This window comes from Odocoileus virginianus, chromosome 10, assembly GCF_023699985.2.
Source record: "Odocoileus virginianus isolate 20LAN1187 ecotype Illinois chromosome 10, Ovbor_1.2, whole genome shotgun sequence".
NCBI classification, from domain to species: domain Eukaryota; kingdom Metazoa; phylum Chordata; class Mammalia; order Artiodactyla; family Cervidae; genus Odocoileus; species Odocoileus virginianus.
Genome location: NC_069683.1, coordinates 6048283 through 6065238, shown reverse-complemented (window position 1 = coordinate 6065238; position 16956 = coordinate 6048283). Strand labels below are relative to the sequence as shown.

Below are 16956 nucleotides of genomic sequence, written 5' to 3'. Positions count from 1 at the left end.
TACTTCTACTCTGTACTGTTGCCCTATGAGACTGCTACCTTTCAGTTAAGGTCACCACAGAAAATAGGTTTACATTCACCTGACCTGCATAAAATGTTAATGGGCCCCAAGGCCAGAAGATAATATGCTAAGATTTACTATAGAATTAGAAAGCAAAAAACATCCTGCTCTTCCTAAAAACAAACTGATGTAATACTAATCCTGTGTAAGCATGAGTAAGCATCTTGTACCTTGGATACGTTCTGAGTGAGGGTATAAAAACTGTTGTCAAAAAGTAAAACACAGACTTGGCCCTATCAAGGCTGGTCTCACGTGTCTTCTCTCTCCGATGCTGTTCATCCTCAGAGTACCCCCTGGATCCTGCCAAGGCTGAACCCCGGCAGATGAGCACCAGGGAAATCAACACTACTGAGCATCCCACCATATACAGCCCAGAGAGGTTGTATGGGGTATGTTCAATCCCTGGCATGAGGTAGATACTTGGTGTACTTAATAAAGGTCAACTTTGCCTTGGTAGAAGAAAGCAGGTGGCAGAGGAAGGGCTAAAAGTCTATTGGACTCTGGTGTCTATCTCCACATAAGGGAAAGTGAAAATCGTTCAGTCGTGTCTGACTCTTTGAGACCCCATGGACTATACAGTCCATGGAATGCTCCAGGCCAGAATACTGGAGTGGGTAGCTTTTCCCTTCTCCAGGGGATCTTCCCGACCCAGGAATCGAACCTGGGTCTCCTGCCTTGCAGGTGGATTATTTACCAACTGAGCTATGAAGGAAGCCCCAAATTATAATAAAGGTTTTTCTATCTTCTCTTTTAATGTAGACCTTATTTGGAGATTCTCAAGGACTTCTCTGATAGCTCAGTTGGTAAAGAATCTCCTCATAAGGTCCACATTAAAAGAGAAGATAGAAAAACCTCTATTATAATTTCCAAAGAATCCATGTGGTGTGATAAGCAGAAACCTGGACCCATAGGCAACACTAACACTTACTAGCTCTGTGCCCTTGATCAAACTACTTAACCTCTCCAGGCTGTTCTTTCCTTAAATACAAAGTGGGAATAATAATGACAATACCTGTCTGAGTGGGTTGTATAAATAGTGCCCAGTACAGGGTTTGGCACGTGGTAGATGCTCAATAAGACCAGTTTCATCCTTTTTCCCTCCTGGGAGTCCCGGCCAGGTGTGGAGCTGTCCGGAGTGCTGAAGACATCCTCCCTCCCTCCTTGCCTCCTTCCCTGCCTCCCTGCCTCAGGTCCTCTCTCCTGCATTTCTTCCTTCCTGTCTGTGCTTGGCTCCCCAGAGCCCTAGGGCCTGAACAGATCGAATTTTCCAAGTGGCTTCTTCAAGCCCCTGAGAGGGGACAGGAGGGAATGAACCATATACGAGGCCCTCTCCACTGGCAGAAGTCTTGGAAAGATGACAGGAAGCAGGAGTGGTGACTGTGTGACCGTGCAGGCCAAGGTGGGAATGGAGGGGATTGGGGGGAGGTTCTTCCCAGGGCAGAACCTCTTGGAGAGCTTGACATCTGAGGACCTCATGCAAAGGCCTTAGGATCTGCAGAGAGACAGTGAGTCGTGCCCAACAGCAGGGCACGGCAGGTGGGTCTTTGGGGAAGTTTCCCTGAATGAGGGCAAGAAAGACCAGGTTGGGAGGCAGGAGAGTGACTTTTGGATATTGGGGTCTAAGAAGCCCTGGCTCTGACAGGAATCATCCACCCCCATTCCCTGGAATATCTCGGTCATTTGGTTACTTGTCTGTTAATGTAGCTAAAGGCATCTTCATCATTTTAGGTTATAGCAGTATGGAGTTGACTAGCTTCATATGCTTGGCCCTATGAGCCACACTGTCTGTGGCTAACCCTTGGTGTCCACCTCCTTGAGACTAAAACTACAAATGGTCTCCCCTAGGAGGGTGGCATATGAACCTATTGTGTTAGAGGTGGGAGCACTGGCAGCTCACACACTCCAGGGGTAAGGGCTGGAGAGGGGATGCAGCCACCTTCAGAGATGAAAGTTACCTGTTTCCTGGTTTCTATTGACAACTAAAACATTGGAGATGAAGGATCTTTGGAGACCTAAATATTTAACTAAGCCCTCCCTGTACAGATGGTACAGAAAAGGATATGAATTTTGTCTCACAAGTCAGAGGCGGAGCCGGGGCTAAAGTCAGCTTCTGCCTTGGTCAGAGGCTGGCCTCGCTAAGGACCTGAGCCTTCAGTGACCCCCTGCAGGCCACTGGCTGCAGGATTTCCATGACACTGAGCAGGACTAACAGGGCCGAGCGGCCAGGGGAGCCTGCTGCTGCTTTATGGGATGGAGAAGTCCACACCCCTTCTGTACCCGGTTTCCTGTCTGTGCACAGAGGAGCTGCTTCAGATGCTTAGATCTCTAGGATTCTTCAGCCCTGATGTTCTAAGTGTTCAATAAAAGAGGTGATTTTTGTCTTTGACTGGGAGGTGGGATCCTGGCTCCAGTCTCAACTCAGCCTTAACTTTTGGTGAGAACTTGGGCAAGTTGTTGCCCTGCCCAGAGTCAGTCCCCCTGCCCCTCACTCCAAAAGGAAGATAAGTGATCTCTCTTCAGGGCCTCTAGAAGCACCAGGTAAAGCAGTGGATCACAGGTGCTTTGGGAGGTAGAGATTGAAGGGAGAGGTGCCTGTCATCAGTATTGGATGCATATGCCTATGTTCCCACCCGGAAATGATTCACTGTTTGTGAGCCCAGGACAAACCCAGCTGCTCTGAGGGGTTCATCCCTTGGGGCGTGATGCTAGGAGAGAGACCACTTAGAGCATCACAGCAGAAGAGGAAGGAGTGTACAGAGGGTCCCTCAGAGACTGGTGGACGAGCAGCCCTCCCCAAGTCACCGGCCTCTGAGATGAAGAAATGTAGCATCACAAGCCAGAAGGGCTCAGAGCTGGCCAGCCTGGCAAGCTGTCTTCTTCTACAGATGCGGAGGCTGAGGTTTTGAATGGGGCAGGGGCAGGACTGCAGTGCAGGCCTTCACTCCCCTGTCCATCTCTCTCTACCCCATGGTACATTTGCCTCCCCTCAGAGATCCAACGACGGTGATGGCAGTGGTGGTGATAATGATAACTATTACTTCTAATAAGTGCCTACTCACTTACCTACTCACTGCAATGACCATCCCCGCTGTAGCCCCTCGAGCCACAAACACACAAAGGGATGCTACCCAAACCCAGGCGCTGCTTGTGCTGTGGGGCCCTCAGAGTCCTGCAGAGTTAAGTGCTCTGGATGGTGCGGGGTTTGAGAAGTAAGAGTCAGGGGAGGTTCAGAGGGAAAACTTGGCCCACTTTGGAGGACAAGTGAAGGAAGAAATAATAATAGGTTGAAAGAGGTAAGATTTATTGAACATAGAAGTACCAGGGACTGTGCTAAGTGCTTCACCTTGTGTCATTTAACCATCCCAATAACTCCACAAGGTAGGTTTCATCATCCGCATTCTACAGAAGAGAAAAATGAAGCTCAGGAACTTCAGAGATTGGCCTAGGGCCACAAGGATGGGAAGCAGTGAATGGGTCTGGCTGGCTCTGACTCCAGAGTCCACACTCCAGTCTAGGACTGAGTGAGTTCTGGGAACTGGCTGTGAGCCAGTTCTGGGAAGGAGGTTTAGGTCCCCAGATCTGGGGGTCTTTGGGCATCAAGGATCTGAATCCCTCATTTTTTTAATCAATGAAGAGGCTGAGGTTCTGGGGGCAGGAGGGGTGTCTGCCTCAAAGTCATGCAGGAAGCACCAGCCAGGAATGCTGGAAAGCAAGCCTTGTCTTTACTCCTGTTTACTCCTGTTTCCCAGGACTGTGGGAGCGCTTGTATCCTGAAGATCGGTCCCGGACGTGGCCGCATGGAAAGGCCTGCCAACCCCGCCTGGGCCTGCGGGGGTCCATGCTTAGCCATCCGAGCACAGTCCCTTGCCTGGGCCTGTGGGGGTCCATGCTTAGCCATCCGAGCACAGTCCCTTCCCCGCCACTTCTCTCTCTGCTGCTTTGGGGTGCCCTCCTGTGGGCTGGCTCCCTCCCTGATCAGGCCTGGGGCACAGAGACCTTCACTCTGGGGGTGCTGGGTCCCTGGGACTGTGACTCCATCTTTGCCCAGGCCCGCCCCAGGGTGCTGCCTAGCTGGCTGTGGACTGAGCCAACCAGGACCCCTCACTGATGCTGGGCTCACGCCTGGCTTCCGTGGTTCTTCCCACGGGCCATGACAGCCCTAGTGCCCCGGCCACATTCCTGGCCCACAAGTACACCGTGGCTGCTTTCACGGGCCCTGTCAATCCTGGTTACTGACCAGCTGCAGCTGTGCTGGTCCAAGGCTGGGGCAAGACCCTCTTCTCCTGGGCATGTGGGGATGCAGGGGGAGGAGGTGAGCTGGTGACCACCCTGTCTTTGGCTGTCTGCATGCTTCTCTCTGTCATGAGACACTTTGGCTGGGCTCATGTGGCCATCGTGTCCTCCCACCAGGACCTCTGGCTGGCTACTGCCCGATGTGGCCATGACTCTCAGGACACACGGGCTGCCTGTGGGGCTGGTGACCTCTCTGGGACCTGGGGAGCAGGGGGTCACAGAGGTCCTAAAGCTGCTTTGCAGTGTGGATGGCCTGAAAAGTAAGTGTATGTGGGTGCCTTCCTCCTACCCTAGCCCAGACTTCACATGGCTGGTGATGGGGAGTTTTCTTGTATCAGACACTAGGCTGAGCCCTTGACAACAGGCTCACATTTAACCCCAGAGCAGCCCTGTGAGCTATTAATAGTTCTGCTGCTGTCTGCACTTTGCAGCTCAGAAAAGGTATGTAGCAGACCCAAGTCACACAGTTGGCAAGCAGCACAGCTGGATTTTGAGTTCCAGTGTATGTGTCAATTGTGGAGTGGGAGCCAAGGGCTTTCTTGGTTCTTCCCTGGTAGAGCAAAGAAAAAGAGAGTGTAGTAGGACCTGAGCCCCAGGAAGGGTGTTAGAGCCATTCTAAGTTTCTTGAAATTAGAGTCAGAACCTTCATGGATTTGTTGACTGATGGAAGACTTCTGCATTCATCAAGTCCCTGCTCTGCTGGGAGCCTGGTTGCCTGATGAATGGGATAGACAGTGGCTTCTCTAGGGGACGACTGAGTGATGGAGACACAGGTGTATAAGCAGGAGATTATGATAGACCTCACGGTCACCCCAGGGAGTGGAGGCTTGGAGAACAACAGGAGTATGGGGCTGGGCCCTGGGGGAATCTAAGGAGGCTTCTTGGAGGAGGTGACACTTGGCCTGTCTTTAAGTAAGTAGCTGGGCACAGAGAGTCATGGTGGGATGGGGTGTAGGGGAGTGGTGGCCTCTGGAAGACAGAAGATGCTTAGTGTTCATCTGGACTAGAGCTTTTCCAAACTGTGGGTCATGTCCCATTTGGTCAAGAAACCAGTTTAGTGAATCAAGCCTAGCATTGCCGGAGACTTCCCTTGTGTTCCAGTGGTTACGAATTTTGCTTCCAATGCAGGGGATGAGGGATTGATCCCTAGTACCACAGGTCAAGTGGCATCACTGAAAAATAAAAAAAGAATTTTTAAAAATATATTGTACAAAATGAGTCTAATAGAATTTAATTAAAATCTAAAAAAAAGAAAAAAGACAAACGTTACCAAAAAAAAGGAGGAAGCGACTGAAACAGAAAGAGAGGGACAAGAATGGAACTGACTAGGACAGGATAAAGTGGTGAACGTGAGGATGGAGGGCAGACAGCTGGGGAAAGTATCACTCTGTGAAACTTTCAGTTTCCTGAGCTACTGCTTTCCTATTCCCAGCTTTGAGAGCACACCAAGCTAAAAGATGCTTCTCTCTGTGGCGCTGGCAACAGTTTGAGAGCCACAAAGACCAGGCGCTGTGTTCTATCTTTTTGGAATGCGAGGCTGGTGCCAGCGAGGAGGGCCAGGGTGGGCAGCCTCTGAGCTCCTGAGGCCTGTAGTGAGTTAGAGCTGAGTGGAGGGGGAGGCCTGGCCCAGATGTGCCCGCCGCCCCTCAAGACAGGCTTCTCTCAACCCAGTTTGACAGGAGGGGAAATGGGCTAATGAGACCTATTTTGCAGGATCGAGGGCTCTGTACCCACTTCACTCAAGCACAGTCACTGAGCACTACCCTGTGCGTAATCCTCGCTGGGCTCTGGGGACACAGAGGAGCTGGCCGGGCACCAGCAGGGCGAGCTGAGTTTGGGGGGAGATAGATGCGGACACAGCCCAGAGCCTGCGGGGCCTGATCTGCAGGGGTGTGGGCAGGGCTTCCCAGAGGAGGTGACGCCAGTGGAGGGCCTGAAAATAAAAGTTGATGGCAGATGGAAACCAGGGGGAGGAACTACTGACAGAGAGGTCAGCTAAAGCAAAAGAATGGAGGGAGCCTGGTAGCAGGATTATGAGGATGAACATGTTCTTTTTTGTGTGGCTGGAGCATGGCAGAAGTGGATGGGGGAAACCTCAGTAGACTCTTGCTCCACCCCTGTTGTAGGGGTTGAGTTCCAGCCATGGTGGAAACCAGAAGGCAGAGTGGTTAGGGGCACATTCTCTGAAATCAGATTACCGAGATCCCTCTCTTAGACCCATTTCCTACCAGCTGTGTGACCTCAGGCAAGTCACTAAACCTCTCTGTGCAGTAGTTTCCTTGTCAGGGACATGACTTTAATGAAAGCCCTTACTTCATGGGGTTGTGAAGATGAGATGGACTATTGCAGATAAAGGGTTTGACTGTAATCAGTGTGGACTTTGATCTTTTTAACCTTCCCTGTTGTGTGGAGTAGCTCTCCCTTGTGGCCACATGAAGAAAAGCGCCTCAAGAGAAAGGAGAAGCTGAAAGGAGAAGCAAGGCAGAGCGGAGGGGACCAAGATAGTCCCGGTTTTGTTTCCATTCAGTCCTGGTGGATCTTTCTCCCAGGGCCCTACCCACTATTTGGGGGGCAGAGAGGGGTGGCTCGAGGCCATAGCCCACATATCATGGCCACCCAGGAGTCAGCAGAGTCCAGGCTTCCTGGCTCCATCTTCTACACGAAGGTCCCCTATTCCTGGATAAGAATCCCTCCCTAGCATGGAGACCCTTGGCCTTTCTTGATGGCTCCATATTCCTGGATTTTTCTGGAGAAGCAATTTCAGTAGGAACCTGGCCCCAGCCAAAACAAGTGGTGGCCCTTTTTTGGCAGGGGTTGCAACCCTTGTCAGGAACCCAAGATGCAAAAACCTTTACTTGGGCAGCTACATGGGGCCCCTATTTTGGGCAGGATTCTCTTCTGTCCTGGGTGCTTGGGGATGGAATTACCTGTTTTATGATCATGGGCTTCATTTCTGTTACACAGGCCAAGGGGAATGTATTCATGTCTGCTCAGACCTCGAGGATGCCTCTCAGAACCACAGTTAAGATTACAAGCCAATGATAAATGGATAAACAAACTGTTTATACAATGGAATATTGTGCAATGGTAAAAATGAATAAAGTACTGACACAGGCTATTACATGGGTGAGCCTAGAAGACATTATGCTAACTGAAAGAGGCCAGACTTAAAAGGCTGCATATTGTACAATTCTATCTACATGAAATGTCCAGAAGAGGCATATTCATAGAGATAGAAAGTAGATTAGTGGTTGCCTGGGGTTAAGAGGAAAGAGAAATAGGGAGTGACCAGTGTTGGGTATAGGATTTCTTTCCGGGTTGATGAAAAAGGTTCTAGAATTAAATAATGGTAGTAGTTTCATAACCTTGTATATAAAACTACTGAGTTATACCCTTTTAAAAAGGTGAATTTTATGATATATGAATTATCTAAAATTTATTTAAATGTTAAACTATAAAAAGATTACAAGTTGGGAGCCAGCCTTCCTGAGTTCCAGGACTGGTTCTCTCACCCTGGTAGCTGTGTATCCTGGGCAACTCCTTAACCTCTCTGTGCCTTGGTTTACTCATCTGAAAGTAGAGGTAATGATGAACATACTTCTTTTTTAAAATATTTATTTTTATTTATTTATTTGGCTGTGCTGGGTCTTAGTTGTGGCATACAGGATCTTTAGTTGTGGCCTATGAGAACTTGGGTCGCCTGCACTGGGACCACGGAGTCTTAGGCACTGGACTGCCAGGGTAGTCCTGAACATACTTCTTCATATTGTTGTTAATTGAATGAGTAAATGTTTGTTAAAGTACTTTAGGACAACACATAACAAGATGTCAGTAAATATTAGCAATTTTCAGAGCCAGTGGGGCACAGGAAGGGTGAAAATTTGGTCAGAATTACTTGGCGGGAAGATTGGGAGGGACATATTAATATAAACTTGTCCTCAGCTGAGGGGATTTTTTTTCACCAGATTAAACCTGGATTTATCAACCTTGGCTGTGATTGTTGCGAGAGCATCAGATAAAGGGGAAATTCCTCTTGCCCCCAGACTGAGGCTTCCCTGGTAGCTCAGACGGTAAAGAATCTGCCTGCAATGTAGGAGACCTGGGTTCGATCCCTGGGTTGGGAAGATTCCCCTGGAGGAGGGCATGGCAACCCACTCCAGTATTCTTGCCTGGAGAATCCCATGGACAGAAGAGCCTGGTGCGCTGCAGTCCATGAAGTCTCAGAGTCGGACCTGACTGTTCAACTAAGCACCAGACTGAGGGGGTGGGAGGAAGAGAGGGACAGCAAAGGGGGCCGGGTGGACCTGCGAGTTGCAGTTGCTCTCCAGGGCCACAGAAGCCTGGGGAAGGCCTGGAGGGTGAGCCCCGGCCTCTCCCCCAGTTGTGGTGCTCTGCATGCCCTCAGCGCTCCTGGGCGGCTCCGAGCAGACCTCCTTGCGGAGCAGGACATGGGCCCAGGGCCTGACAGATGGGAGGCTGGTCTTCCTGGCCTACGACACGCTGCTCTTCGCCTTGCCCTACCGTAACTGCTCCTATCGGGCCTGGGCGCCGGCGGGCCCCTGTGGAAGGCATACGATGCAGTTCTGACCATCAGCTTGGAGTTCAGCCTCAGAGACATGGCCTTTGAAGCCGCCAGGGCTGATGGAGAGGTGACTGCACCTGGAGCCAGAGCAGGTAGGTCAGCACAGACCCTCACGGACCCAAGGAGCAAGGGTGCAGGCAGGTGTGAACGTTTCTCACCCCCCTGGCAACCGGTTCCTTCTCCACTGTGGGCACATGGCCTGTCCCTTATCTGACAAAGTGTCTTGGTCTGTCTGTCTCTTTCTATCTCTTATAGAAGTGTGTGTGTGTGAGCATGTGTGTGTGAGCATGTGTGTGTGAGCATGTGTGTGTGTGAGCATGTATGTATGTATGAGCAGTGTGTGTATGTGTGTATGAGTGAGTGTGTGTGTGTATGTGCATGTGTGTGAGCATATGTGTGTGTGAGCATGTGTGTGTGAGTAGTGTCTGTGTGAGCAGTGTCTGTGTGAGCAGTATGTGTGTGTATGAGCAGTGTGTGTGAGCACGTGTGTGTATATGAGCAGTGTCTGTGTGAGCAGTGTCTGTGTGAGCAGTATGTGTGTGTATGAGCAGTGTGTGTGAGCACGTGTGTGTATATGAGCAGTGTGTGTGTGAGCATGTGTGTGTGAGTATGTGTGTGTGAGCAGGTGTGTGTGTGAGCATGTGTGTGAGCATGTATGTGTGTATGAGCAGTGTGTGTATATGTGTGTGTGAGCATGTGTGTGTGTGACAGCATATGTGTGTGTGAGCGTGTGTGTGTGAGCGTGCGTGTGTGTGTGAGCATGTGTGTGTGTGTGTGTGTGTGTCTGTCCATCTCACTTCTTTCTCATGTCTCTCACTCTCTTGGCCACTTTGTTGATTCTCCTTCTCTTGTGTCTCTTTTGCCTCCATTTTTCTGTCTTCAACTGAGTTCCTCTGATTCCCATCTCCAACTCTTCTGCTCTTTCTCTCACACACATTCTTCCTCTCCTTTCCCCACATTTCTCTAACACACTGTGGAGGTCAGAAAGAGGGAGTGACGGAAGTATGGGAGAGCAGGGAGGTTTTCTGAAGTCACTGCTGTGGATCTGAAGAGTATGGGTGGTTGGGGATGTGGCTGCCGGCTCAGTTTTGCTCCATAGGACTCAGCTGCCTGAGTCTCTCCCAGGATGGCTACTTCCTGGTGGTAAGAAGACAGCAGTGTCTGGAGCTGGTGATGGGAATGTGGATGATGATGGAATCATCATCATGGAACCATCATGGAACCTCCATCATGATGATGGAGGGTCATTCAAGTAGTCATTCATCTAACAAATGTGGGTTGAGTCCCTTTCACTTGGCTCTGTGCCAGGCATCAAGGATATGGGGATGGGTAGACAGACTTGGCCTTCAAGAAGCTTCCATTCTATTAGGGTGAGACTGACAATAACCAAGCAACTTAATAAACAAATTCAAGTAGTGACTGTGTCATCAAAAAGTAAAACAGGATAAAGTGACAGAGAGTAATTGGGATGGAGTAGTGCCAACAAGAGACAGGACAGGCAGAGAAGTTCACTTGGAGGAGGTGGCACTCGAGCTGAGTTTTGAATGACAAGGAGGCAGTCAGGTGAAGATATGAATGGCGAGCAACCAAGCAGGGGAAACAGCAAGTGCAAAGGCCCAGAGGCAGAGTGAGCATCAGTGGCCAGAGGAACAGTTGTGGGAGTGTGGGGTGGCAGAACTGTCATGAGTGATGGGGCGAGGGCTCCGAGGTGAGCTTGGGACCCAATCATGTGAGGCTTTGAAAACCGGGTAAGGCATCTGAAGTTATCATAAGTGAAATGGGAGACAACCAGCAAGGTTTAAATAAGAAATGATTTATGTTGTTTTAAAAACATGGTTTGGTTGCTTTGTGGTGAGTGGTCTAAAGAGGGCTGGATGAAGCAGGGAGGCCTTGGGAGGCCCTTAGGAGGCTCCTGTATGGTTCAGGTAAACAGTGAAGGGGGTTTGGACCCAGGTGGCAGGAGTAGAGGTGATGAAGAGTCAGTTAGATTGGGAACAAATTCTGATATAAACCTAAAAAGATTTGATGATGAACTGGAGAGAGACAGGAATTGGGAATCAAGCCTAGGCTTGAGACTGGACTGGTGGTAGTTCCAGTTCTTCAGATTTGGGAGGAATGGGGTTTGGTGCAGTAGAACCATGAAGAACCTTACAGAATTGGGAGTTTTGTTTTAGAAGTATTAGGTAAGTGGTGAGGGTGGTGGTGGTGGCCGGCATGATGGTGGTAGCCATGGAGACAGTGAGGCTTCTGAGTGGGGACTGAGGTAATGGTGGGACTAAAGAGAGGACTGTGTTGTGGATGGAGAAAGGGGACGGTAATTCAAACAATTGCTGAGGGCAGGAGGGCCAGGACTCAGAAATGTCTGGGAGCCTATGATGGGGTTATGGAGCTAAAAGACTCTCTCTTCCTCAGGTGTCCCCGCTCTTTGGAACCATCTATGATGCTGTTGTCCTGCTGGCCCACGCCCTGAACTGCTCTGAGAGCCATGGGGCAGGACTCTCAGGGGCCCACTTGGGGGACCACACAGGGTCTCTGGATGTGGCTGGCTTTAACCAGAGGATCCGGACAGATAAGAAGGGGAGGAGGCTGGCTAAGTATGTCATTTTGGGACACAGATTGTCGGGGAAGCCAGCTGGTTCCCACCCACACCCTGGACGCAGACACATGGCAGTACAGCCCCTGAACAGGGCTATCCACTTTCCAGGAGGAGCCCCTCCAGCTCGTGACTCCAACTGCTGGTTTGACCCTAATACACTATGCATAAGAGGTAATTCATCATTTATCGATTCATCTGTCCATCCACCCACCCATCCATCCATCTATCCACCCATTCATTCATCCATCCATCTCTCCATCCATCAATTTATCCATCCATCATTCATTCACTCATCCATCCATCCATCAGTCATTAAGGCTCTCCATGTGGACAATTATGTGAGAAGCAGAGCAAGGAAGAGACTTGACCCTCCACTAGACTGCACCAAAGGTTGTGAAGCTCCAGGGACGCCTAGAAAGGCCTTCCCTCAGCCCAGCAAGCTAACGCATTTGTAGAGCACATTTCTACCTCTCAGCTCTCCTGAACTTCGCTAAACTTCCTAAACAGCTTTGTGACAAGGATACTATCCTCTATGGGCCCCAATGGAGAACCGAAGCTCAGAAAGTTTAGGTAACTTGCCTATAGTTACACAAGGGGCCCCAAGTCTATCTACTGCAAGGGCAAGATTCCCTTTACCTTATGCCCACGGGGGAGTATGAGACATGAGACCCACACATTCTCATTTCTGACATTCATCCACCCAGACTTTGATCCCTGATGAAATTTCACTGACATACAAGCATGTACATAGAGATGAGCTCACTCCTACATGTATACCAAGTGCACCCACATTTTCTGATGCACACCTAGTTGCAATGACTGCTGTTGGGGGTAAACTCAGATCTGGCCAGGCTTGCTTATATCCCTGCCTGCCCCACACTTTCAGCAGCTACTCTCCTGCCCCATGACCCAGACCCTGCTGTCCTTCCTGTCCCATCTCCTGATACTGTTCCTCCTTGTCTTTCCCCAAACACATGCCACCCTTTCTAGCCTCCCTGAGCACATGTGTTTTCCTCATCCTGGAGTGCTCTGGCCTTGCCTGGCTAAATCCTTTTTTCTTTCCAGAATAGCTCTCCAGTCTGAGCCATGGCAGGATAGTGCTACCACAGTGCTCCCCACAGTCTCTGGGGGCATAGCTTCTTAGGGTATGTGTCCTGTGTTGGGGAAGACCAGTGCCACCTGTGCCCAGACTAATAATAGGAGGTCATACAAAGAAACTTTCACCCAGTTGTTTCTTTGGCTCTCTTTTCATCTACAAATATTGATTGAGGGTTTACTGGGCATCATGCACTGTTCTCAGCCCCAGGGAAGGAGGAATGAATGAAACATTGTCCCTGCACTGGCTTAGAGCACCTGCCCTCCAACCCCATTACACGGTGAGCTCCATCACAGTGCTGGCAGTGACTCTGAATCTTATCTGCTGTTGTATCTTCAGTTCTTGGCACTGAACTCATCACACAGTGCTCTAGAAATGTTTGCTGAGGGATTTATTGAATGAATGAGCAAACTCCTGTCAGAGGGTAAAGTCTGTGAGCCAGAGCTGGTGGAGGTGTTTATGAAGATCTCCATCAGCCTCTGGCTGTCCCTGTCACAGTTTTGACCACATTGTGTGGTATTATCTCTGCTGTCCCTGTCTCTGCAACCAGACAAAAGACCCCGGAGAGTGTAGCCTGGGGCTGGTTTTCAAGAACATCAGCTCTATGAGGGCAGGGAAGATGCTTCATTCAGGCTTCTGCCACCGCTCAACAGCCTCTCTTGCCTGGATGCCTAGATGGCGTCTTCAACTTGACATTGCCTGAAACTGAACTCCCGATCTGCCCCCAGCCTTCTCCCATTTTCCTCAGCATTTCCCACTGCAGGTAATGGCAACCCCATCCTCCCTAAGGCTCAGGTACCTCATCTCCCCACACCCAAGGCCCAGCCTATCAGAACACCTGGAGACTCCATCTTTAGAACCTGCCCAGAAGCAGAGCCCTGCTCACCACTCCCCTGCCTCCTCCCTGGTCCAGGCCCCGTTATCTCTTGCTGGATTACCACAGCATCCTCCCAACAGGCCTCTGTGCTTCTACCCTTGTCGCTGGACCTCACCATGGCAGTTGGAGGATCCTTGGAACATATTTTAATAGAGCTGGCTTTCCCCTGCTCAGAGCCTGCAGATGCTCGCCTCGCCTAGAGTATGGCCAGAACCCTTGCCACCCTCAGCTCCCTCCGTCTTCCTCCCATTGAACACACCAGCCACGCTCCTGTTTCTTTGTGTTTGCTGCTCCCTGGACCTGGACTGCTTTCCTGTCTATGCTTCCTCTCTTACCTCCTCCAGATCAGGAGTCAAGCTTCCTTCCTGGGTGAGGGGCAGGGCGGGCGGTGGTTGGGAACCTAGTCCCTGCCACTCAGAGATAGTTGCCTGTCTTTCTGTTTCCTCTTCCATGGAATCGTGATCATGATCATACATACTTCCAGAGGTCACTGTGCAGAATAACTGAGTTGAAATATGTGACATCCTTAGAACAGGTGTTTAGTGCAATATGATAAACAGGAGTACCATAAATGGGTTTCCCTGGTGGCTCAGTGGTAAAGAATCCACCTGTCAATACTGGAGATTTGGGTTCAATCTCTGGGTCAGCAAGATTCTCCTGGACAAGGAAATGGCAACCCACTTCAGTATTCTTGCCTGGAGAATCCCATGGACAGAAGAGCCTGACAGGCTACAGTCCACTGGGTTGCAAAAGTTTTGGACAAAACTTAGCGACTAAACAACAGAACAATAAGTGCTGCAAGCTATTTGCTGCTGTTATTATTATCAGGACTAAAATTGGAGGAGGCTCATCAGAGGGCAGATGGACAGTGCTGTCCTTCAGCAAATGGAAGGAAGGGAGGGAGGCAAGGAAGGAAGAAGAGATGGTCCCGCAACTTGTGTGACAGAGGAGATCATTGTCCTCTCTCCAGAATAGGGCCTGGCATTTTGCCACCTTGCCAGCCCAGGCTGATGCTGGAGTTGCCCAAATGGCCCTCCCCACCCCTTGCCCAGCAGTCCCAAGAAGACTTTACACATCCAATATGACAGCTAGAAAGATTAAGATTCAGTGTCAGATTCAGGCTCTTCTAACAGTCAAAGTGAAACACTGAAATTGACTGCTGAAATAGGTAATGAGCAGCCCATGGTGGGGGTTATGTAAGAAGTAGAATAATCATTGATAGGCATCTACGATTTTTATTCAGCATCTTGCCTGTCTAACCCCTGTTTAAGGTGCCCAGGGGCCCTGAGATGAGTAAGAAACAGGTCTTGCTGTCCAGCTGCTCTCAGTCTAGTGGGAAGAGCCCGACATGCTGGCAGATAAGGGCCAGAGTGTGGTTAGGACAGTCATGGGGTCTGTGCAGGGTCTGTGGGGCTCCTGAGACTAGGAGCCTGAAGTGAGAACCCTAAGAGCAGTGCTGGGAATCAGATGTGTGTATGATGACCAGTCCACAGTCCGGGGCCATTCTGTGCCTTCCCCTGGGAGGGGTGGCACTGGGCAGGACTTTGTGTCCCCATGTGCCAGTAGGTGCAGGAGCGGAGTGCAGGGGCTGAGCTCCTATGTGGTTGTTAATTACCACTGGGACTCATGCCGCCCCTGCTCCCCGCACAGGTGAGCAGCCCCCCGAGGCCTCCTCGCTCTGGCCCTGGCCTGTGTCCTGGTGCTGGCCGGCGGGGCCCTCACTTGCCTCATTAGGTGAGATTCTGGTCTCCTGAGCCTGCTCTGCCCTCTATGCCCCCCACCCTGCTGGGCCTCCCTGCTGTGTATACAGCCCTGGCATCTGCAGGGAGCTTTCCCACCCTCCGCCCCAACCTCAAGACCTCCCATCTGCCCTCCTGTCCATCCTAGAACCCGGGTCAGGGCCCTGTCAAGGTGGGCATGCCTCTTAGGAGGTCCTTAGAGACCTGAGGAAGAAGCCCGGACCTCGGACAAGACTCTGTCCTTCCTGAAGCTCAGGCTACACACCTGTGCATTGAGGGCTTGGTCAGGATGACCCCAGAGCTCTTCAGCTTTGAAAACAATCATTCCTGGGTCTGAAGTCCTCTGTGCTCTCTGAGCCTCAGCAACATCCAAGAGGGACAGCCCTCTGCCCCCAGGCGAGTTGGAAACACCAGAAGACACATCAGGCCTGGGGTCCATCCAGCCCTGAGCCGGACTGAGGGGCTCTGAGGGGCAGTGCTCAGTGGTGTCCTCTCGGCCCAGCAGGGACTGATGGGGGAGACAGGCAGGGAAACGGGGAGGACCAGGAGGGCTCTGGGTCAGAGGCATCTCTGAGGAGCCAGGTTGGGGGGGTGGTGGTGACAACTCCATCTTCCCTGTCCTTCACTTTGCTCACCTCCAAATGGAGCATCTGGCAGTTGCAGGCCCCCACCGGATCCTGCTGATGGGCTAGGAGCTCACCTTCATCCAGCGGCCCCTGAGCAGACGGGTGGGTGGGCAGGCACCAGGCTGCGACGGCAGGCACAGGCTTGTTGGGGGAGACGCCAGGCTAGGGGGGTGGGCAGAGCATGGACAGAGCTGGTCTAGCTCTTGACCTCACCTATCACCTCCAGAAGCTGCACGTGGACCGTGTGAGTGAATCAAGAAGTGTGGCAGATGGCGGGAGCCTGAGGTCTGTGGCCCAGGGGTCAGCAAGGAGCCTACCGGCCCCCCAGGAGCCCGCCGACATGGCTCTGTACCAGGTGAGGGCCCCTGCCACCCCCAGGCCCAGGTTTTGAGAGCTCTTGTCAGTTTGGGAGAAGCTGAGGGAACCCAGAGCGTCTCTGTATGCCCCACTCCTGCTATGGCAGAGGAAACCGAGGCTGAGGGACAGACAGTGACTTTTCTGGGCCCCACAGCAAGTTGGTGGCAGGGCTAGAAGTGGGAAGCAGGACTCCCAACTCCCAGTCACCCATGTTTTGTTACCTGACTTGGGAAAAATCCTGTCCCCGGCCACTTGGGCCCGAGCATTGCTGGTGTGAGTCCAGCCCGGGACCTCTCAGCACTGGGCCAACCTAGGTCACTCTCCTGCTGGCTTTGGAAAGGGGTGGTGAGGTCTGGGGTCCCTGAGGCCCTGAGTGTGGGGCAGCACCCAGGCCCCGGACAGCTTCTGGACAGAGCCTGGGTCACTGGCTGACAGGACAGAGGTGAGACCAGTCAGATACTAAAGTTGCTGAGGACATTGTGATGTCTCCAGAGCTGGCTTCTCAAATCCAGCAACTGACTGATCTCTGACTCTCCTGTTGTGCGTCTCATGGTCGATGTACCAGGTTAATGGTTTCTATGGGAAGCCACATGAAGCTCTTGCTCCTTTCCACCTTCTCCCTTGGAGAATCCCATCTTTTTTCTCTTCCGCTGAAAGGAGGCTTTAAGGATGTACAAAACATGCTTAATCTGCTCTACCAAAAGCACTTCCGGCCAGGCTGAGGAGGCAG

General features: G+C 51.3%; 1 pseudogene; it reads left to right on the top strand.

Moving 5' to 3' along the window:
• Positions 1–3946: 3946 nt before the first annotated feature.
• The window catches only part of LOC110136833 (guanylate cyclase D-like), a 59018-nt pseudogene continuing 46008 nt past the window's right edge, over positions 3947–16956 (top strand).